Genomic DNA, 25,288 nt, shown 5'->3' on the forward strand with positions numbered 1-25,288 from the left:
TCTTACAGATTTCCTTTTTCTTGGTATATTATTTTTAAAAAGAATTATGTATTCATTTTTTAGAGAGAAGGAAAAGGAGGGGGAAAGAAAGGGAGAGAAACACTGATCTGCTGCCTCTCACACGCCCCCAGCTGGGGACCTGGCTGGCAACCCAGGCATGTACTTTGGAAATCAAACCAGCAACCTTTTGGTTCTCAGGCTGGTGCTCAATTTATTGAACCACACTAAGTAGGGCTCTTGGTACATCCTTTAAGCAGTGATATTTTGTCTTGGCATTAATTCTCTTTTCATTTGCACGTTTTTTCTTTTATCAATTGAATCTGTTTTTACAGCTTCATTATCATTATATGGTGATGATTTTCTATATTCCATCTCTAACCCAGGATTTGTTTCTGAGGTCAAAGACCTTATATTTATTTTTTATCCTGTTTTATTTTTATTCTGTTACAGTTGTCCCAATTTTTCCCCCTTTGCCCTCTTCCACTTATCTCATCCCCCACTCCCACAGTCAATTTCCACACTGTTGTCTATGTCCATGGGTCATTCACACAAGTTTTTCGACTAGTCCCTTCCCCTCTTTCCACCATTATTCTCCTCCCCCTCCACCTCTGGTCACTGTCAGTCTGTTCCATGTTCCCATGCCTGTGGTTCTATTTTGTTTGTTAGTTTATTTACTTCATTAGATTCCTCTTAAAGGTGAGATCACATGGTATTTGTCTTTTACTGACTGGCTTATTTTACTAAAGATTCTCAATTAAATACTTAGTCACTATCTTTACTATGATGTTCCAAATGAAATTTCTAATTAAGCTGTCCAGAATGACATTTGTTGTACTTTGTGCTTCCTTTTGGTCCCCTTTTCAGTTAATGATACTAGCACCTAGTAGAGTCATAAGCTAGAATCTTGGGTTCCATTCTTCACAAGTTGTCTCTTTATCATTCCCATTCAATCCATCAGAAGGTTCTGTCTCCTCACCTTCTAACATGTATTGTAAATTTGTCAACTCATCTTCCTTTCTTATGAGATCACCTTGGAACAGGTCTAATTTCTTACCTGAACTATTAAACTGATCCCCTCCTTTTCATTTTTACTCACTTCTGTTGCATTCTTTGAGAAGCCAGTGTAGTTTCCAAGAAAGCAAATAGGGTCATGTCATTCTCCTGTTCAAAAACATTCATTTTTATATAATACTTCATAAATCTTCAATCATTTTGTTTATCTATTTTCTAATCTGCCTATGGTTATAATCCCCCACTGGAGTTTACACTTCATGTGAGCAAGGTGCTTGTTTCTCATGCACCTGGCACAGTGCTTGATAATAGTAGACAAATGATGACAAAAAACAAAGGGGGCCCATTTATCAACATAGATGTCTAGTCATCACAAATTCCAAAGTAATATGGTTCAAACTTTTTGCTAAAATGACATTCAAGGGAATGTAGACTAAGAAGCTTAATTAAATACGCCTATGTATGGAACGTCTCAGCTATATTTCCAAGGGACTGCTACTCCAGGGGACATAAGTGACTGGTTACTTCCTATTGCACTGTGGGAAGCCTAGGCCTTGTTCAGGCAGCTTCAGGACCGCAGCTGGGTAATTTGGGAAAATGCATTTGTATAAAATTCAGACCAGATCAAACTCAACTGGTAGATACTCATAAAGCAACTTTTCACTTTCTGAATTACTAGGCTTTGACATGATACTACAATTTCAGTTAAAAAAATGAGGAGACATCTGTTGCACAACATAGGATATGGCCAAGTCACTTGGTAAGAAAGGATTTTATTTATTTATTTATTTATTTTTAGAATACCATTTATTAGTAAAATAAGCCAACTGCTGCAGCTGTTCCCTTCCCCCTTCCCAAGAAAAACAGCCAGACCAACAAATTCATGTACTGTAGTACTATTTAAATACTAATATAAAAAGTGACTTAATGTTTTTCGGCTTAATATTTTTTGATTTCTCTCATTTGTCAATTGATTATCAGTCTTGTCTTCACTGGAGGAAGTAGCCTGGGTCTTGTTTTATTACACATCATCAGTTTGAATATGTTTCAAATTAATTGCCAGTATGCAGGACTGAGATAGGGGGTTTAAAAATAAGATGACGATAGTGTGAAAAGAGATATGGAATAAATATACAGATCAGTTTTTAAAAATATATTTTACCCGTGGCAGGGGTGGTGGTGGGCTGGGGATATAAGATGAGACTTAACAGTATATTAAAGGGAAGTTTGTATATACACATTTATTATTATACATTGAACCACACCCCAAATGTAATAATAGTATTCTTTATTGAAAGAAATTATATCTAAAAAAGGAAAATATATCTAAAGAATCCTCTTTATATGAGGATAATATTTGCTCCATTGACTTACCTCCAAATCTGTAGTAGGATGCAGAAAGTTGTGCTACAAAGGACATAAAACTTAGCCCAAAGGATCTGGGTTCCAATTTTACTCACCAAAATGAGAATTGTGGCAGATATGGTTGCATGGTCTACCTGACCTGGTGCTTTCTTTTTTTTTGGGGGGGGGTTCGTCTTATTTATCCTGGCTCCACCACTCACCGGGCATGTGACACTGTGTGTGTTACCTGTCATTTCTGACTCTCAGCTTTCCTATGCAACAGTTTCTTCCCCCTCAAAAATGGTAGCTATTATACTTGCTACTCTTGCACTTTTTTTTGTTTTGCAGACATATACTTTTTCTGAAAGACAGGGTATTTAAAGTTCCATGCTTAAGTGATTTATTTCCCCAATTCTCTATCATTGGACATTATTATTTTGGATTAAATTTTACTGAGACTGACAGACACCCCAAATATCATGCCTTAAATAGAATTAATATTTATTTCTCGAATAAGAGAGGACCTGTAAATAAGGAGTTTAATGCTGATGAGGTAATTCTGTTTCACAAAGTGCTCAGGAACCTAGCTCCTTTTATCTTGTTGCTCTTTTGTGTGTTTTTTGTTTTTGTTTTTGTTTTTTAAACAATTTTATTTAGTTATTTTTTCAAGTACAGTTTTTTTGTCTATTTCTCCCATCCCAGCCTCCCTCACCTCGTGCTCCCCACCTCCCTCCCATTTCCACCCCCCTTAGTTCTCGTCCCTGTGTCCTTCCTATTTGTTCCTCCAAATCCCTCCCCCTTTTTCCCCTTAACTTCCCTTCCTTCTCCCCTCTGGTCACTGTCCCCTTGTTCTCTATTTCAGTGTCTTTGTTTTTATTCTGCTTGCTTGTTTGTTTTGTTGTTTAGCTTTCTGTTAAAGGTGAGATCATATGGTATTTGTCTTTCAACACCTGGCCTATTTCACTCAGCATAATGCTTTCCAGTTCCATTCATGCTGTTGCAAAGGGTAGTAGCTCCTTCTTTCTCTCTGCTGCATAGAATTCCATTGTGTATATGTACCACAATTTTTTGATCCATTCATTTACTGATGGGAACCTAGGTTGCTTCCAACTCTTGGCTATTGTAAATTGTGCTGCTATGAACATTGTGGTGCATAGGTTCTTTGAAATTGATGTTTTAGGATTCTTAGGATATAATCCTAGCAGTGGAATTGGTGGGTCAAAAGGCAGGTCGATTTTTATTTTTCTGAGAAAATTCCATACTCTTTTCCATAATGGTTGTACCAGTGTGCAATCCCACCAACAGTGAACTAAGGACCCCTTTTTCTTGTTGCTCTTTTGTATGTTAATTCATTACCAAGTCATCTCATGGCTCAAGATAGTTGCTCCAGCTCTAGCCATCCCATCCATAGTCTAGCTAGAGGGAAGGAGTTAAGAAAAAAAAGAATTAATGAGTGTGCATTACCTATTATTTAAGGGAGATCCCCAAAATGTTGTATGGCACTTGCCCATTAGATGGATATATATATATATATATATATATATAAATAATAAAAAAAAAAAAAAAAAAAAAATATATATATACAAACAAAGGATATGAAATATATTCTTAAAGAAGAGAACAAATATTAGGGGGAAATTTACCTTCTTTGTCATAATAACAATTACAGAGGCATTTAAAAACATTTCTCAGACTATAGAGACAAATAGAAAAAAAAAGAAAGGGGACATATATAATTATATTAGGCTGAGTTGGGTGAATATTATACAGTTTTGCTGTTGTTACATGAAATTATCACAAAGAAGTTATACCTGGTACTGAAGACTCACTCATCCATTCTCGAGATTTTATATGGATGTCTCCTGTTGTAGGTAGGCTGGCAAAGGTACGGGATGTCTTCATTAGTAAAGCTTATTTTGTTTTCTGTGAAGCATATATATTGTTTTTCAAGCACATTGCTTGTTTTCTATAAAAGTGACTTTTTCCCACTGGAAATCCACGCATTTAAAAAAGATCTAATAACTTGGTTCAGGGTGTCAATCAATAAAGCACATGAATAACCAGTGGGAAGCAGTCACTACGCTGCCCAAGGGGAAGTCATCCAAGAATGAAATCAGTACAACAGCTGAATTGCATCCTTCATCAAACACATGTAAAACAGATCAGAAAGGCATCAATTCCCAGCGCTGGCATGGGTGGTCTTTCTACTGCATGTGTAATTTCCAATTTAACAAAGGTTCAGACATTTTTGTAATATGAAATGTCAAAATAGTAAATCCTATGTGGGTAAACTAGGTGGCAGTTTTAAAATTTTATAATGAATATTCAGTTAAAATAATTTCACTTACTTGCTGAGTTGTTTTAAAACTAGTATAAACATATATTCTGGCTAATAACTTTTAAAGGTCAGTAATAAAATATCTAATATCTGATGCAATTGTCTTTTGGGTCAATATGGCCTGGTATGATAGGAAGGAGGCAATGAAGTATTGTTAATTAAATAATTTTAATTAGTATGTGCTTCCTTTTAATCATCTGCTACTTTCATTAAGTTGTTTACTTCTTGGAATAAGTTATCTTGGAGACTAGTTTAAGCATTTAATATCTTCTTGTTTTTTATTTAAAATTTCCTTTTAAATTTTAGTTAATTAATTATTAATATTTAAATTTACTTATTAATAAGATATAATATATTTGTAATTTTTTGCTTTGTTAATAAAATCAATTTTCTTTAATTAAAAAAACATTCTCACACAATCAGGGCATGAAAGATTGAAGAGGTAACATTTGCTTCTTTAATTGTGGTAAATGTGTGTCTGTCAGTAGTAATAAAACCTTTCTCCTTTTTTTGAAAAAAGTGGCCACATCAGCAAAATGACTACTCTTTAGTTTTTGGTATTTCACAGTTTTTTGATATGCATTAGTCCAATTCATTTCAGAAATCACATATTGAAAAACTACTTGGCTCTAGATGTTTTGTTGACATTCAGAAATGAAAGGATGACGAAGGTAGGGTTTTCTGAACTTCAGACCTTCAGAGTTTGTACTCGAATGTAAAACTAACTTCAACTGCTTTAAGAAAACCAAAATAGAACAGTAACCATTCAAAGAGATCTAAATAAAGGATTTAAAGTAAGAAATGGATGATTTAATTATAATGGAAAGCAACATAGTGATGTGCTTTTATTTGAAATGTATCATTGTACTGAACTTACATTTGAATTTTTCTCACATATTAGATATTTCTCTACATTACTGATGGTCCAGAAAAGATATGGTTTGATAACAGACAGATTCCTTTATCTCAAATGCATTACAAAGTTCAATTTTGGTATACCTTAAAACCTCTGAAATTTGAGTTCTCTTTTCTTTACCCCAAGATACTTTCTGTTTTATGCATTTTTGTCTAAAAAATAAAATTACGCTATTACAGCTGTCCCATTTTCCCCCTTCACTCCCCTCCACCCTGTACACCCTCTCCCACCCACATTCCCCCTCTTTAGTTCATGTCCATGTGTCATACTTATAAGTTCTTTAGCTTCTACATTTCCCATACTATTCTTACCCTTTCCCTATTTTCTACCTACTGTCTATGCTACTTATTCTCTGTACCCTCTCCCTCTCTCCCTTTCCCACTCCCCTGTTCATAACACTCCATGTGATCTCCATTTCTGTGGTTCTGTTCCTGTTCTAGTTGTTTGCTTAGTTTGTTTTTGTTTTTGTTTTAGGTGTGGTTATTAATAACTGTGAATTTGCTGTCATTTTACTGTTCATGTTTTTTATGTTCTTTTTCTTAGATAAGTCCCTTTAACATTTCATATAATAAGGGCTTGGTGATGATGAACTCCTTGAACTTGATCTTATCTGAGAAGCACTTTATCTGTCCTTCCATTCTAAATGAAAGCTTTGCTGGATAGAGCAATCTTGGATGTAGGTCCTTGCCTTTCATGACTTGGAATACATCTTTCCAGCCCCTTCTTGCCTGCAAGGTATCTTTTGAGAAATCTGCTGACAGTCTGATGGGAACTCCTTTGTAGGTAACTGTCTCCTTATATCTTGCTGCTTCTAGGATTCTCTTCTTCATTTTAATCTTGGCTAATATAATGATGATGTGCCTTGGTGTGTTCTTCCTTGGGTCCAACTTCTTTGGGACTCTCTGAGCTTCCTGGATTTCCTGGAAGTCTATTTCCTTTGCCAGATTGGGGAAGTTCTTCTTTATTATTTGTTCAAATAAGTTTTTCACTTGTTGCTCTTCCTCTTCTCCTCAGGTACCCCTGTAATTTGGATGTTGGAACATTTAAAGATATCCTGGAGGTTCCTAAGCCTCTCCTCATTTTTTTGAATTCTTGTTTCTTCATTCTTTTCTGTTTGTTTATTTCTTTCTTCCTTCTGGTCCACTCCATTGACTTGAGTCCTAGTTTCCTTCCCATTACTATTGGTTTCCTATACATTTTCCTTTATTTCACTTAGCGTAGCCTTCATTTGTTCATCTAATTTGTGACCAAATTCAACCAAGTCTGTGAGCATTTGTGAGCATCTTGATCAACAGAGCTTTGAACTGTGCATCTGACAGGTTGGCTATCTCTTCATCACTTAGTTGTATTATTTCTGGATCCTTGATCTGTTCTTATGTTTGGGCCATTTTTTGTGTGTGTGTGTCTTGATGCACCTGGTATGTAGTGAGGGGTGGAGCCTTAGATGTTCACCAGGGTGGGGCAATCCAGTCACTGGGTTGTTATGCTATATGTGGGAGCAGGGTCCAAGAGGGAACAATGGAGCTTGCTCCGCTCTCTGCTGGATTTCAGTCCTTACTGCTGCTTTCCACAAGTAGCAAGTCCTCTCTACCCAGCCCCCTGACTCTTCCCCTCCTCCTTGTGTGGATGAATGGGTTTATTTTAACTCTAATTTTATTTTTTTTAGAGAGAAGGTGGGGAAGAGAAAGAGAGAGACCGATATGAGAGACAAACATCTGTTGGTTGCCTCCAACCTGCAACCTAGGTATGTGCCCTGACTGAGGATCAGAAACATAACTCTCTGGTGGACAGGACGATGCTCAACTAGCTGAGAGCCACCTGGCTATGGCAACTTCTCCCTTTTTGGGGGCAGGCTGTCAGGCCCAATTCCTCCTTTTCTTTATTTCTTGCTTCAAAGCAATGTGGCCCTTGTTTGGAATTTAACCCCCCACCCTTTTTTAACAAATAAACCAGCAAGGAATTAGACTGAACAAAAAAATAACTTCTCTCTCTAACAGAGAATTCTTCACCAAGATTTTAGCATAAGAAAAAGGTTCATTCTTGTTACATCTATCTCTGAAAAATTCAACCCAAAATTCCATACAACTATTTATGTTATGAAAATTAAGTACCTGTATATTTATAAACTGTTCATGTTCTTAGAAAGCTATATTATAAATTATCCTTTGTAAAATAAAGATAATGGTTAGATATTCTGAATTTTAAGCCACTCAAATAAGCCAGGGCAAGTGTGAGCTTTTGCTTCCCGTGGGGTATAGCCTGCAAGTCTCGCACATACACAGTCTGCCTGTATAAGGGCTGCAGGGTCAAAGTATGCACATGATGATCTGTCACAAAAAGTGGTTTTCTCTCCTTTACTTAGAAAAGACTATTCTTATTTAGTGCATTATATAGGTTAAATCATGTCCTAAAAGGCTACCTTGAAGTCCTAATAATGCCTAATACCCCAGAATGTGACCTTATTTGGAAATAGTCTTTTCCAAGGAAATCAAGTTAAAATGAAGTTATTATGGTGGTTCTAATCCAGTAAGACTGGTGTCCTTATAAAAGGGGGACATTTGGACACATACGAACACACATACAGGGAGAAGAAAATCATGTGAACATAAAGACAGAGACCAGGTGAAATATCTACAAGCCAAGGAATAGCAGAAATTGCTAACAAACCACCATAAGCTAGGAGGGAGGCAGGGAGCAGATTCGTCTCCACAGCCTTTGTGAGGAGCCAACTGTGCTGCCACCTTGACCTCAGACTTCTAGCCTCCAGATTTCTAAAGCTGCCCAGTTTGTAATACTTTGCTACAGGACCTTAGCAAACTTATATAGAGCACTCAGCTAAAATAAAGACTTTATTAATATTGCTTAAGTCCTTGGTCTGTTTCTAACAAAATATTGTGGGAAGATGCTTTATTTTGTGAAAAAAGTTTTTTTTAGACTATAGGTAAACATTTTGCTTTTCAGTTTGAATGAACATATTTTGTCAAATACACTGGATTGAAATTCCTTTCAATTAACTAAATAATCTATCGGGAAATGATACTTCTAAGTGGGAAGATTAAATAGATGTTTACTAATAGGTCTTGGGTTTCTTTTTGGAAGTACTGCTTGTAGATGAACCAGATGCTTGTGCGTGTGGAACAGGCTGGGAAAGCAGAAATGAGCGCGTTGGCAGCAGCAAAGCAGGGCCAAGACCAGCAGTGGTCTCCTCAGTACACTTTTGGAAACACTGAAGCAAATATTAGTGAAAGAGGGTTGCAAACATATTTCAAAGTTCTTCCCAGTGATTGAAAATTTTTGTTTTACTTTCTTGGGGTGACATACAGCAACTGAGGATAAACATCAACAGAATGGTTGTCTTGATGTGAAGAAAAAATATTAGATTTGTAGTCAGAAGCTGTGGTTGTAGGTGCCCTGTTTTCCTACTGTCTTGCTGCATGTTCCAGAAAGTTACACAGAATACTCACTGGTAGAATCAATGATGTCTATTCAATGGTGTTATTACATACAAATGAGAAAAATTATGATTATATTTTAAAATTGTCTTGTCCTATGAGAGTATGATTATGATTGTGAACAGACATGCCTGTACCTACCCCTATATAATATAGGGGTCAAAGTGCAACAGAGGTTATTTGGTTTTCAGGAAGATTTGTGCAACTTTTTCTTTGGAAATGAATGTTTGTCCAGAGGCTTAGGTAGAGTAATAAATTGCCAAAGAAGATTCATATTAGAGAAAATTTCAGTCAAAATTAGTAGAAAAAGAATCTGGGGCAAATACTACTAGCCCGGAAAAGCATTTCTCTCTGAGATTTCTCTGAGGTGAAAACCATTCCTTTCGTCATGAGTGGTCATCATTAGAGAACAGTAATAAGCTGCATCTGTTATTTTGGTGAGTCAAACCCTGTGGCCTAACAAATCTCATTTTCTATTTCTCAAATTTCTTTCACTTTTTTTTTAATTGCCAGGATTTTCTAAACAGTTATTTCAAAATTGCTTATACACAAGATGGCTAACCATTGTTTGGTACAATATAAGCAAATATCCCTAAATGATTAAGTGTTTCACTCACTGACTAAATGATTGATTTCTTAGCCACTGTACTAAATGGTTGGAATAAGAACAAAGATAAATTAACAAATAATTTATGAGTGAAATGTAAGTATGTCTTAAGATAAAACTTCTGTTAAAATAAAGTTCTTTGAAACATTTTATAAGAATCAAGTTTTTAAAAAGGGTACATTTGGGAAGTTATTTAACACAGAAACATTAGAAGATTTTGTTATCATTGATGTAATGTGATCAGCTGTTGGACAGGACAGCAGTGGTAATATCTGAGGTCGAGGTGATGTCTGTATATTGAAGTGTAAATAAATAAATTTATTTAATGTTTTATATAGTGTAATTTAATAGTACCTACTCTTGACATGAATAATAGACATAATCCTGGCTACAGGGATAATTAAAGTCTGAAGACCACACTTTCAGTGAATACGTATGTACCCTTTGAGTGAGACTAATAATGAAGCCAACTCCTGTGATATTTATGCAACTGCTAAACTCTCACTGAAGTCAATGGGAGCTTGCTTACGTAAGGGCTGCCAGCCTTCGCGTCCAGAGATTAAAGGGGGAAAAATCCTTAAACTCTTTCAACATTAACATTGCCTGGAAAAGAATGCAGCCATGGTCTAAGACATGCAGCTTTCTGAACCTAGCAAGGAGAAGGGTAAACAATAAACACCAGTTATTTTAAGCACCATTTAATCAGAGTTCAATGAGAAGTAATATTATATTTGATCTCTAAGGTATTAATAGTTGTATATCACTATTAGACGTTTTTATGTAGTCCATGATCCAAACAATGGCTTAAGTCCGTGATATTTAATAAATCAAGGTCCTATGGCTGTGGGGCTGAGTGGGAGTGAGGACGAAGCATCTTCTCTCTATTTTTCCCCCCTCAGGTGCAGTTTTATGTTAATATAGGAGAAGTGTGGCCTTCCTTCTCATAGCACTAAAAGTGAGATAATCCCTGTGTAAGAAATCAGTAAGTACGGTCTGCTTAATCTAGTCCCAGTGTGAAACTGTTGACATTTGTTCTTTTTTCTATCATTATGTGACTGGGCCTGTTTTGTGCTGGATTAGGCACAAATCTCCTGTGCAGCACATTTGGCATGTTACTAGTAGTTTAACTTCATTAATAATGTATGAAGAAAATGTAATCCACGACAAGGAAGAAAGTTTTTTTCCCCCCTTTGCTTCTCCCAAGTCATTTGGAATGAATAATTATTCGACACTTCATGTTTGATGTTATATTTTACAATTGAACTTCTCTGGTGATATTTAAAATAGAAACTTTGGCAAATGCAGGTAAAAGTCACACCTTTTAAAATGTTAAGTGTGATTTACTGATAACCAGTAAAACTTAGTAGGAAATTAAATATTTATTTAGCTTATTTCATTTTCAAGGTCATAATGCTCCTTCTGAGTCGTTCCTAATAATTTCTACCAGCAAACCATTAACAGATATCAAGACAGGAGAGCAATAAATTAAGATGAGACAGTACAAACAAATAGGAACATACAGAGATTTTCAAGGGAGTGCAAACAATCACTTCTCATTGAAATGTGTGTGCCGAAATGAGTTTGGCTGCATCGAACACAAATGTGCCAAAAGATAAGCCCTTCATTGGTGCTGCTGCATTTTTTATGTTTTCTAAGCTGCTTTACAGATGAAAATGGAACTATATTTGAAACAATGCTTTCTGTTTTTCCATACTCTTGATATTTGTGGAAAGTCACAACATGGCCTAAGGAAGCTAAGCTCACCCCAAGCACTGGTCACTACAAGTACTTTTGTACTCTGTACTCCCGTCACATTTGGGCGATCAGAGCAACAGCTGGGGAGACTTTTTCAACAAAGATGAGTGTCAGATAATCCTGATGAGATTCCACATCCAACATCTTTTGTAATTATGTCACATTCAGCTGTAATGGAATAATTCAAGCTGAAAGAACAAGCTTTGATCCTTTCTTAAACCTTTCCCTGTGGACTGGCTATCTAAAAGATTTAAAGATATTTCTGTTACAAGGTCTAGTGTTTCCTCAGAGAAGTCATGCTTCTGAAGCATCGTGATCTACAAGAACATCGAGTTTGCCAAGCGCATTTCTGAAAGCATCTTTTTTTTTTTTTGAGTGGGAGAGGTGTATTGAATGAAGACATCAATAATATGCTGTTTTTTCATTTTTATCTAGATTATCAGGATTCATTGTCTTATTCTGTCACACAAATGGGCAGATTGAAAACTGATTCAAATACACCGTGGAACTGTCTTATTTGCACATTTAAAGCATCTGTGTGCAAATGCATGCATGTACTTATTAAATTATGTTTTAAGAGAAACTAACATAGTGAAATATTAGATAAGTTGTAGAATTAAAAAATAAAGAGGCAATTAAAACACTAATAAGTTACAGTCCCAAATTTCTCATTTACAGTAAGTTTTTTGTACAAAATTTATATATTTTACTTTTATTAGATGTTTGCATTATAATAATGAAACTGAAAGGATGGGTTTTCAAATTTAACTTAACACAAAAATTTTGCTTAATAATAAAGATTAGTCAAAAATAAAGATCATTAATATTAAAAATCACTTATTTTTGCTTGTAATCATTCTATTTCTATCAGTTCTTTTGTTTTATTCTTACACTATACTTGTATTTCTCTTTCTCTGTTTCCTCTCTCTTTCTACTATCATTTTTTACCCTGAGACTGAATTATGGAAAGAGTGTGGCAGAGAAGAAACCATGAACTTGACTTTAATTTTGGCTTGAAGAAAATTATAACTAAAATAAAAGGCAGTGTTAGAAAGTAAGACTTTCTTTGAGTGTAATTTTTAAAAGTGAATCTGTATATGTCTTAAAGCATGAATTTGACTGCTCTTTGACTTATTGAGCACAGAAAAGATGAGGCATGCATGGAGACCCCCAAAATAAGTCAGAATTCAAGTTGGTGGAAATGCAAAGAGGAAAATCTGCAGCATGAAGTGGTCCAAATATTAAAAGAAATGTTGCCCAAAATAATGAAGAAACTTAATTCATGTAACAAAGGTCCTCTGAAACATCCTCTTTTCCCACTGAACATTTCTTCTAAGCCCCCATTGCTGTATAAAATATGTGTGTGTTTAGCTCACATTTTGATATTGTTTTCTAGCAAATTTATATATGAAGAATAACTATAGACTTTCTTTTGTTTTATTTAGGTCTTTAACTGAATGTTTGATTTAATGTTAATATCCCCAACTCTGTCGTATCCTTTACCATTTTCATAGATGAGGATACTGAAGCTCAGAATGGCTAACCGACTGACACAGATGTGAGACGAAACTGGGATTGGAAGTCGGAGTTGCTGTCTGTGAGTTGTACTATAGTACAACTTTCTGTTGTACTATAGTTTTCTTTTTTCCAGTTTTGTTGATAGTTATTGTGGTGGGAGAATAAGGAAGAAGCAGTATAGCTGCTTAAGACCACATATTTTTCTCTTAGATATCACTTCCGTTTTTATTTTTAAACCTTACCCTTGCCCTTTGTATGTTCCCTGACTGGGGATGGAACCCACAACATTTTGGTGTATAGGATGATGTTCTAGCCAAGCCACTCGGTCAGGTCTACATGTTATTTTTAATTGGAACTTCATAGTAATTTCTCCTGAGATCTAGAACGTGCCCTGGCTGGTGTGGCTCAGTGGATTGAGTGCCGGCCCGTGAACAGAAAGGTCGCCAGTTTGATTCCTGGTCAGGGTACATGCCTGGGCTGTGGGCCAGGTCCCCAGGGGTCTGTGAAAGTCCGATCAGTGTTTCTCTTGCACATTAATGTTTCTCTTTCTCCCTCCCTTCTCTTCTCTCTAAAAGTAAATACATAAAATCTTTCAAAACAATAAAAAAATGGCTCATCTCTTTGAAGACATAATGTTCGAAGAGAATGACCATTGCGCTCTGTGGCTGAGACTCATCAAAATGTTGAAGGGAGAAGACTAGGTGTTTGCATTCTTGCCTCTAGTCCTAAAGCTTATACTGTGACTCTACAGGTAGGTAGAATATTCTGAATATTCAGTGTTCTGAACATTTACTTAAGTGCAACTCAGTTTTCTCTTGTTTTGCTATGGCTAAAAGAGTCATTTCTGATAAAACTACAAATTGCTTTTTGAACAAGTAAGAAATTTAGAATATTATAAACTTGACCACTGACAAAAGGAAGTTTCTCTTGAAGAGAACTTCCTTGCTGGTGAATATAACAAAAGCCAGCAATGTTTTCCCAACAGATAAAAAGTTTTGTGGGCTGACAGATCTGAAATTCCTACCTTGTGTCCATCTTATCATATATAACTTTATAATCTTTTTTCCCTCAAAACAGGTTTTTTAAATCATGCCATCACCAAATTACTGCCTGTATTTTCATAGTAGAATTGATGACATAGGTCACATCACTAGCGAAGTCACCAAGTGAGTTTTCCTGCAAATTTAGGTCTCTAATATGACTTAATTCCTTGGAGGAAAAAAATCCAACAATACAGAACCCATATTTCATGTTTTTATAAGAAAATATGAAGTGCATGAATTAAACTTACTCTCTTATTGGCATTACTCAGCTAATACTTTCTTGATAGTTTTCCAATTCAAGATCCTAAAAAACGTTTTGAGGAAAGAAATTCCTAAGTATCTTATCCCCTTAAAATAAACTGTTGGCCAGAAAACTTTAATCTTCTGCTTGTTGCAGTTGATCAGATTTCAGTGCTTTGTGTGTAAAGCAGAAAACACTGACTTTCTTCATGTTGGTACCATATAAATCTGGGGATGCACGCCAGAGGACGCAGTTGTGGCTTGGAGGGCAAGTTCAACATCACTCATGGTATTGCTTGAGTTTTACTTTTTATATGTGGCTCCAGATGAGTCATTGTTTTATACTGTAGCAACTTTTCATTTGAGAGACCATATATCTAAAGATAAGTTTCATTCATAAGAAACAGAATGGTTTCTTTTCCATTTGTGGAGAGTCTATAAAAATAAGTCTATTTTTTCTGCACACACACACACACACACACACTTTTTCTTTACATTTTAAGGGGTGTGTTAAAAACACTTGTTAGTTATAAATCTAAATAAAAGTGGAATGATTAGTATAACCCCCAGTATACTCATCACTTAACTTCAGTAATTACTGTGATATCTTGTTTCATCTGTGTCTTGTCCTACCCTCTGGATTGTTCCGAAGCATGTTAAGACACAATATTATTCCACCTGTCATTATTTTTCTGTATATTTCTAAAGGTAATACTTCTTCTTTACACATGTAAAACAATCCATTAACACAGAATAATTGCCTTAATTCAAATATCATCAAATTTGACAGGGTTTTCACTTTAACTGACAAGTCATTATGTTCTTGATTATTTGTTTTTTTATTTAAATCTTCATAAGCTAATAAAGTTAATTTCCCTTTTCCAACTCACAACTTAGTATAAAATAATGTCTAGAAGAATGGATTTGAATAATCAGGGTTCAAATCCCTGCTTAGCTTTTATTAGCTAGGTGGCCTAGGGCACATTAATAAGACTCCATTTCCTCATGTCATATAATTATGTCAAATGATTTATAAAGTGCTTAGCTTAATAGCTGGTATGTAGTAAGTTTTTAGTAAGGGTGCACTATTTTTATAAAACTCTGGAGTGGGAATCTGAATCCAGGTCTGTCCTGTCCCAAAGCCTGTGAACTTTCCACTGTGCCGTGCTCAACTCGAGTGGCACCATCCTGGACACTCTATAAAGAGCATTTAATGTGGACTTATTAAGCGTCTACTCCTTGGTAGCCCCAAACTTTCCATCATCATTGGCAACCTCGTAACTGGAATTCTCTAGTCACGGCAATCACTGGTCACAGGACACAGCTGAGCCTCAACAGGTGGCCGTGAAGGTGAGCGAAGCCAGTGTGGGCACGCACAAGGCAGAGCAGGACGTCGTGGTGGCAGGTGGGGTTCAGTGCTAGACGACAAGACCGGGGCACTCGGGGAGGGCGGACTGCCACAGACAGCATTCTGCATGCATGATGTTCTCAAGCAACCTTGTTATCCTGGGCCACTGCCATGGCTCAGATGCCACAAGAATGAGGCTGCTCTTTGTGCTGATTTATGCTCACAATTATAGGTCTTGCGCTTTCCAGCTCTGTGTTTTTTTTTTTATGTCAAGAAATATTCCAGCCTAGATTTGGTCAAACCAGAGAATACAAATCAAGTTTTGAGAATGATTGGATGCTAACATGTTATGGATTAATACAGAGCAGAAATACAGCTTTGCCACGGAGCCAGAGGATTTAAAAACCAGGCCAAAGAGTATACAAGTAATATTTATTAAGTACTTAAAATGAATCAGGAACTGAGGGTTAGAAAAGAGACTGCTTTCTCCACCCTCCCACCCCCAGTTCTCACTTTGGTAAAGAGTAATAGCTAAAGCAGGAGATTTCTGTCAAACTTGTTATTATTATTAATGTTCCCATACTTTAAATTTCTCCAGGATTATATAAGCCTGTGCTCCTCTATTTGCCTCAGAAATAACTGATGAAGTTTAATTCCTTCTTTCATTAGTTCAGTAAACATTTATTGAGTGCCTATTATATACTGTGTACTTTTTTAGGCACTGAGGCCATGGTGGTGAAGGAAACAGACAAAATCTCTGCCCTGGTAGAATTTTTATTCTAGTGGGGAGACAGAAAATAAACATGGAAAACATAAAGTATGCTAGCAAAAGAATACTAAGGAGAAAGAGACAGGCAGGAGGAACTGAAAGTATAGGGGAGTTACGCAAATTTAAATAAGGCAGAAGGGAGGGTGTTCCTGAAAAGGTGCCTTAGGAATAAAGATCTGAAGGAAGTGAGAGGGTGACCCATGCAGATATGTAGGTATGAGTGTTTCTATGCTAAGGGGATAGCAACTGTGATGCCCCCAAGGCCGACTGTGGCTGCCACGCAGGGAGAATGGTCAGGAGGCCACTGTGCCCTGTGTGAGAGTGGTAGGAAATGAGACGAGGGAGAAACCAGGGTGCAGATCACATAGGGTCTTCGGGCCTGAGTGAGGATGTGGGCTGAGCGAGACAGGAGGTGACTGAGAACAGAGCAGGGGCGCAATCCCACTGCGGCTGCATCAGCATTACTGCGGCGGCTGTGTGCAGAACAGAGGAGTCATTAGGACAATGCCTGACATGTAGTAAGGAACATTAAGTATAAACTGTTATTGCTAATTTTACAGCTATTATAATCCAACTTTACTGTTTGATTGTGGCTGTTGAGTGAATTGACAAGGAGGCTCAATTAATGTGAAACAATCTCTCGTTTTATGGAAATGATTACATAAAAATGAAATGTGTTACGTCTTCTATTTATGAAGTGATGTATAGAGAGACAGCTTGGGAGGAAAACTCTTTGTGGCTGTGGTCTATCTTTTGAGACACTTTAGGATTAAAATGTTTTATTTTAGACACTTTAAGTGTCTCAGCTTTAAACTAACTATAAAAAACTACTTACAAATTGTACCTCCGGAGACCAGAGTCCAGTATACCTTTAGGATATTAAAAAAAACCCTATTCATCAATTAAAACATATTTCTTTTTTTTTAAACTTTTTTATTGATTATGCCATTACATTCGTTCTATTCCCCCCCTCCATTCCCCTCCACCCTGCATACCCCTCCCCCACCATTCCCCCCTTTAGTTCATGAACACGTGTCTCAAATTCTTTAGATTCTGTATTTCCCCTACTATTCTTACCCTCCCCCTATCTCTTTTCTATCTACTGTCTATGCTACTTATTTTCTGTACCTTCTCCCCTCTTCTCCTCCTCCCATTCCCCTGTTGCTAACCCTCCTAAAACATATTTCTTGACAAATAAAACAACATGTAAATGTACTTGTGCCAGTCATTAACAACAAATGAGATCGATTTAAATTACAACACTAGAATGTAGTTCTCTATTGTTTTACTCCATAGAAATTCTTTTTGCAGTGTGTCCTAATGATGACTATTAAAGAACATTTCTTTTAGTGGATGTTGTTTTAAAAAAATTCCAGATTGGATACTGATGATACATCTTGAATATGTAATCTATTGTAGATAAATTATTATTGTGATTAAAATTTAAAGTACAACATACAGAAAAAATTTTTTGCTGAAACTATTTAATGAAATAATGTATTCTGTACATTTTATTTATGTTGTCAAGCGTTTAAATTTCTCTTTTAACATGAACAGATTTATAAATGTTTAGAACTCATGTTTTAATAGGAATATATCTGTATACCTGTATCTGATATACACCTACATATCAATTAACTTTTTTGTAAGAAATGTTATTTTAGGAAAAGGTGGATATTATTCACTGGATAGTTTTCTAAGAGAATACTCCCTCCAGATCATTACTATTATACACGATCTATTTTGTTTGGCATTTAAAGCTGTCTGTGAAATTCAAGGAATTTTTTAGGGACTTCTCAAACTTTCTTGATTGTTTCCCACATCTACTTTCTCTTCAACTGCCAGTTGCTTTCTGGTATAGTCAGAATTTAATAACCTTCAATTTCCTAGATCTCACTTAAAGGTGGGTGCCGAGACAATGTGGATGTAGAAAGATTTAGAACTTGAAAACTATACATTTAGTTAACACAACAGTATACTATTTGGTAGTGTCTGCCAGACTTCATTTTTAGAATACAATTTTTAAGCTTTCTAAAGCAGATATTTTTCCCTTGAAAAGCAAAAAGATATTGTGTAAATATGAAACTATTTATAGCCACTGATGAAAATTAGCTTCTTATTCCTCGTAAATTGCAATAATTTTAAGAAAGCAAATAATAAATATAATTTTGGAAGAAAAACCATTAGGATGAAGGAAGAAAAATATAACCTTTAAGAATGAATTTTAAAAAATCAAATGTAATTATTTATAAAGGACTGAAATTATTAAGGAATTTGCTGCTGAACCTTGACAGAGAAACTTAAAACACACTATAATTTAGCCCAGTTTCATAAGTGCTTCTTGATTTTTGCTGTGCATAGGAATTACCTGAATAGTTTGATATAAATGTAGCTCCTTGGCCCACCATGAGGGACTCTGGTTTAGTGAGTCTCAGATAGGACCTGTGCAGGAATCATGGTTAGAAGCATCCGAGATGATTGAAACATGTGATCCTAGGACCATACTCTCTTGCCCAACTGGTCCTTGGATACTGGGACTCACTCATATATTGTCCTTACACTTGTAATTTAAAATTTTTCTCCTTATGGCACCAACTATAAGTTGCTTCCCTTCATTCTTAGTAGATATATTTTCTTTAGTTTTGGGGTTGATGAAAATCTATGATTCATGATGCCCTTAAACTCCTACCTGCCTTTACATCAGAATCTCATTACATTTGCTCTTCCCTCTTTCTCCTTCTCATCTTATAGGAGGACATGTCCCTACTTCGTTCTAAGGCTGCAGTTCTGTTTATGCTCTTACATTTACTTGCTCAGTGTCTGGCTCTCTCATTGTCTTCCAGCTCCATGAGGACATAGACTGTGACTGTCTACCTGATCCTCACTTCTTCAGGGCTGAGTACAGGACCTGCTGCATTTCTAACACTCAGTAGATGTGTGTACATTGAAGCCATGAGCGAGATCTCTTCTCCCCCTGTTCCCAAGAGTTTACTTTATTTTTACCACCAATCATTCGTTCTCTATTCTTGATACTCCAACATTCTACTTGGGAGACATCATGCTCTCTCCCCCATGGCTACATTTCCTTAGACTACAAACATGCTCACATCTTTCTTAAAATTAACACCCAAATCTCCCAGTTTTCTGTGCTATGTGATGGCTTTGCTATGAAAAAAGAGTAGTTTCCCTACTATTCATATTGCAGAAAAATTGAGTTGTTTCTCTTCCTTAACTGGACATTTGGAGGTCTACACTAAAATATAGGGGACAAGGGATATACTCTCATATGATACAACTACTAAGTTTACTTATCCAGATGCAGTTTTTTGATCTATTGATCTGTGTATCTGTCATATTTATAGGCTGAGCTATACTGCCAGGGCAACATTCTATTGCATTTAAATTAGATGTACTGGAATTAAGGCACCTGTGAGAGTCTGAGTCTTAAGAACATTGAATGAGATGATGTTGGAGAGGCAACATGTAATCAGCTAGAAAATACAATTCAAAGCAGCAACAAGACCTGTAAGGTATCTACAATTGGCTTAATCAAGAATACACATGGAATCTAGTGAACGAGATAAGCTGACAAGTAAAATAGAAATGGCATCAATACATAGAACAGACTGACAGCTGTCAGAAGAAGGGACTTTTGGGGGACTGGATAACTGAAGGTGAAGAGATTAATTAAAATATTTTTATTAATATATAAATATTTACACATAGCATTTTAAATACTTTAATACATTTTAAGTATATATATATATGTTTAACAAAGGCACATTTAACAATACACAGAGACAAAGGCAACAGTGTGGTGATGGCCAGAGAGAAAGGGGTGCTGGTAGGTGAAGGTGGGCAAAGGGGGGATAAAAGGGATGGAAAAAGACTTGACTTTGGGAGATGGGTGCATGATGCAGTGTACAGGTGATGGTTTGTTGAGTTGTATGTACACCTGAAAACGGTGTGGTTTTGTGAGCCAATGTCACCTGAATAAATTCAATTAAAAATATAATTACCATATTATAGAAAAGAACACACAATTATGTGGAAAAATTTAAGACTGTAATAAATAACATATAAATGATTTTTATAAATAGACATTTCTTGCTTCTGGTTGGGATGACTTAATATTGTGAAAATACCACACACTTCATAAATTAATCTATAAATTTAAATTAATCTATAAATATCATTCCAATCAAAATACCAGTTGTATTTTCCATATACTAGGGAAGACATTGTTCCCAAATAAGTCATGTTTAAGAAGAATAAAAAGTGTGTGTGTGAGGGTGCTTCTTGCTTTTTCTCTAAGATATTGAGAAATTGGCCCAAGAACAGAAAAATTGACTAATAGAATAGAAGAGAAAGCACAAAGAGACTCAAGTGCATAGGCACATATGTACTTAATTTATGCTAAAGGAGACAACTCAAGTTGAAGGGAAAAGGATGAATCATTTAGAATATGTTGGGAAACCTTGTTTAGCTTAGGCAGAAACATAAACTGGATTGCAAACCAACAAAGTATTTAAAACTAAGCTCAAGATGTAAAAGGTAAAACTATGTATGTAGTTAACAGAAGAAAGCATATGATGATACCTGTGATAGAGAGATGAAAAATGGTCATTTAAATAAAACTTCAAAGGAACACTGCTTATGGTAAATATTGATGAATTTGGTTATACTAAATTTGATAAATTTTGATGGAGGATGCCATGGACAAAGTTAAGAGCTAATGGAATTAGAGAATACAAATGTTCTAGATAATAATATCTTTAAAAAGATAAATGTCCAAAGTATACAAGGAATACCTATGAACTAACCAAAAAAAAAGATAGCAAAAAATTAAAGACTATAAACAGAAAAAATATTGTAAATAATGCTGCGATGGACATTGGGGTGCATAGGTTCTTTTGAATTAAATTTTAAAAAGAATATAAATAGAAAAAATAGAAAACCTTCATGTCCAATAAATAAATAGAGATGTTTAATTAATTTATCACAATGAAAACCTAAAATAAAGGAACAAAGCAATATCATTTTACTTCTATTAACTTGGAAACCTGGTTGATGCCAAGTATTGTTAGGGATATGAGACCTTCATACCTGCTGTTGGAAAGTAAACTAGAATGGCCATTCTGAAAGCCATCTCTTCAAATATGATTATATTTACATCTATAAGCCAATAATTGTATTCCTGGGTATAGTATGTATGCTCAAGAAATTACCACCTGGTTTGGTATTATTTGTAATGGTGGATATTAGGAGGCAAGTGGGGTATCTGTCCCTTTGAAAGTGATAAGATGGGCACAATTGCTCACCGTGAAGAACTAAGCAACTGTGTAAAAACAACAGACGAGATCTGCACTGAGCAACCTGAATGGGTCTCAGAATCAAAGTTTTAACTGAAAATAGGAAGAAACATCAAACGATGCACATTTTTGCAATAAAGCACACAATGAAAAATATAAAAGATGTGAAAATGTATGTAAATGAATTTTAATACTTAAAAATGATTATGTACCCTACAGGATTTGGGGGATTGGAGATCGCAAAGAATATAATTCCTCAATGGTTGGTTATCTATATGCAAGCCATAAGCATGCTAATATTTGAGAGGAAAAATTCTTATCCTGAATATCTATAAAATGGCTTAAAAAAGAAATTAGCAAGAGGCTGTGGCAATAATCTAGATAGGAGCTGCTGAGTACCTGAATTGAGTTTTGTCAGTAGGCTACTGTACTTATATAAATGTTTGAGGGAACACAGTAAATAAATTCAAGCTTAAAAGTTAAGGAAAGGTTCTGTTTCTGGTGATACTATGATTAGAATCATTTGGAGCAACTACTCAACTAAAAATGCTGGATAAATTCTAGAAATTTTTGAAGCATAAACAAGTTGGCAAGGCATCGGCATTATCAGACCAAATGCACAAATCTTCTATCCTCCTGTGACCTTTAATCCATTGATCTTACCAACATTTCAGGGTCCCTCACCCACACTGTAGACCCATTCCCCTCCTTAATCACTTAAACTCCATAGGCAATTGATGCAGATCATTCTCTTGTATATTTCCTTGATGATTTTGTCCTTGGGTTTCACTGTATTTGGCTTGTTGAAACTATAGTTAAATCCAAACTTCTGTCTGTCCACTTATTCTTGTCCTGTTGAACATAACTGATGTAAAACAACACAAAACCACATTAAATGGTGTCACTTTAAATCTAATGCTACCAGGCAAACGAACTTTCTCTAGCTAGTCCATTAACTTACTTGCTTGCTTAGGTGACTATTTTACACCTTTCTTCCTTTTAAAAATTTCAAAACCTCTTTCCCCACCTTCAGACTTAGTAGATCACCATCTTTCCTTTTCTTCCTTTTTAAAAATTTTGTTTTCCAATTAAAATTTATATTTAATATTACTTTGCATTAGTTTCATGTGTGCAGCATAGTAGTTGGACATCTATATACTTTACAAAGTATTCCCCCTGGTATTTCCAGTACCCATCTGATAGCACACATAGTTATTACAGAATTACTGACTATATTCCCTACGCTCTACTTTACATCCTGTGGCTATTTTGTACTACAATTTTGTACTCTTAATCCCTTCACCTTTTTTACATATCTGGCCAACCCTCAGTTTATTTATTCTCTCTATACATGAGTCTGCTTCTGTTTTGTTTGTTCATTTATTTTGTTTAGATTCCACATGTGAGTGAAATCATATGGTATTTGTTCTTTTCTGTCTGACTTATTTCACTTAGCATAATACCCTTTAAGTACATCTATATTTTTCCAAATCCTAAGATTTTATTCTTTTTATAGCTTAGTAGACTTCATTGTATATGTGTACCACTTCTTTATTCACTTATCTATTGATGGGCACTTGGGTTGCTTCCAAATCTTGGCTATTGTAAATAATGTGGCAATAAACAGAGGGGTACATATACTCTTTTGAATTAGCATTTGGGTTTCTTCAGATGTATACCCAGAAGTGGAAACACTGGATGATAAAACAATTTCATTTTTAATTTTTTGAGGAAACTTCATACTGCTTTCCACAGTGGTTGCACCAATCATTCAAGAGAGTTCCCTTTTCTCCACATCCTCATGAACTGTTGTCATTTGTGGATTTATTGATGATAGCCATTGTAGCATGTGTGAGATGATACTTAATTGTGGTTTTAATTTGCATTTCTCTGATGATTAGTGACATGGAGCATTCTATATGTCTTTTGTCCATCTGTATTGCTCACTTTAAGGAAATGTCTATTCTGGTTCTCTGCTCATTTTTAAATTGGATTGCAGGTTTTTATGGCTTCTGTTGTATGAGTTCTTAAAAATTTTTGGATATGAATTCTTTATCAGATGTATCATTGGCAAATATCTTTGGCCATTTACTAAGTTGTCTTCTGTTGATTTTTTTCCCTTTGCTTGCTGGCTTTGTTTCCTGAAATGCTTTGGAAAAGTTTAAGAAAAATAGGTGTTATTTCTGATTTGAATGTTTGGTAAAATACACTTGTGAAGACATCAAAGTAAGGAATTTTGTTTGTTGAAAGTTTTTTTAATTGCTGATTTACCTTAGTTTGCCATTCTTGGTCTGTTCAGATTTTCATTTTTTTATTGACTCAAACTTGGAAGATTGTGTATTTCTAGAAATTTGTACATTTCTCTCAGATTGTCCAATTTGTTGCCATGTAATTGCTCAGCGTATTTTATAATATTTTTATTTCCTTTTTCAAAAATATATTCTATTAATTATGCTATTACAGTTGTCCCATTTTTTCTCTCCTTTACTCGCTTCTGCCCTGCGCCTCTCCTCCCACCAGCATTCCCCCCTCCCCTTAGTTCATGTCCATGGGTCGTACATATAAGTTCTTTGGATTCTTTATTTCCCATACTACTCTTAACCTCTCCCTATCCACTTTGTACTTAGTGTTTATGCTACTTATTCCCTATACATTTTCCTCCATCCTTCCCCCTCCCACACCCTCTTCCCTGCTGATAACCCTCCATGTAATCTCCATTTCTGTGATTCTGCTCCTGTTATAGTTGTTTGCTTAGTTTATTTTTTATTTTTATTTTTTTAGGTTCAGTTGTTGACAGCTGTGAGTTTTTTGTCATTTTACTATTTATATTTTTGATCATCTTTTTTTTCCTTAGGTAAGTGCCTTTAACTTTTGATATAATAAGGGCTTGGTGATGATGAACTCCTTTAACTTGACCTTATCTGGGAAGCACTTTATCTAGCTTCCATTGTAAATAATAGCTTTGCTGCATAGAGTAATCTCGAATGTAGGCCCTTGCCTTTCATGACTTGGAATATTTTTTTTCAGTGCCTTCTTGCCTGCAAGGTTCCTTTTGAGAAATTAGCTGATAGTCTTATGGGAATTCCTTTGTAGGCAACTGTCTCCTTTTCACTTGCTGCTTTTAGGATTCTCTCCGTATTTTTCATCTTGTGTAATGTAATTATGATGCACCTTGATTCAGATGTGGGAACATTTAAAGTTGTCCCAGAGGTTCCTAAGCCTCTCCTCATTTTTTTGAATTCTTGTTTCTTCATTCCGTTCTGGTTGAATGTTTATTTCTTCTTTCTGGTACATGTTGTTGATTTGAGGCCCAGTTTCTTTCCCTTCACTGTTGATTCTCTGCATATTTTTCTTTATTTCACTTAGCATAGCCTTCATTTTTTCTTCTATTTTGCAATCATACTCAACCATTTCTGTGAGCATCCTGATTACCAGTGTTTTGAACTCTGAACCTGTTATGTTGGCTGTCTTTTCATGGCTTAATTGTAATCTAGGAGCCATGATCTGCTCTTTCATTTAGGCCAATTTTTTTTTTTTGTCTCTGTGCTTGTTACATTGCAAGGGGCCAAGCCTTAGGTATTTGCCAGGGTGGAGCAACCCGCCTCTCTGTGTTATGGCACTGTCGTGGGAGAGCG

Source organism: Artibeus jamaicensis, unplaced genomic scaffold (genome assembly GCF_021234435.1).
Source record: "Artibeus jamaicensis isolate MK-2021 breed Jamaican fruit bat unplaced genomic scaffold, CSHL_Jam_final scaffold_3222, whole genome shotgun sequence".
NCBI classification, from domain to species: Eukaryota; Metazoa; Chordata; class Mammalia; order Chiroptera; family Phyllostomidae; genus Artibeus; species Artibeus jamaicensis.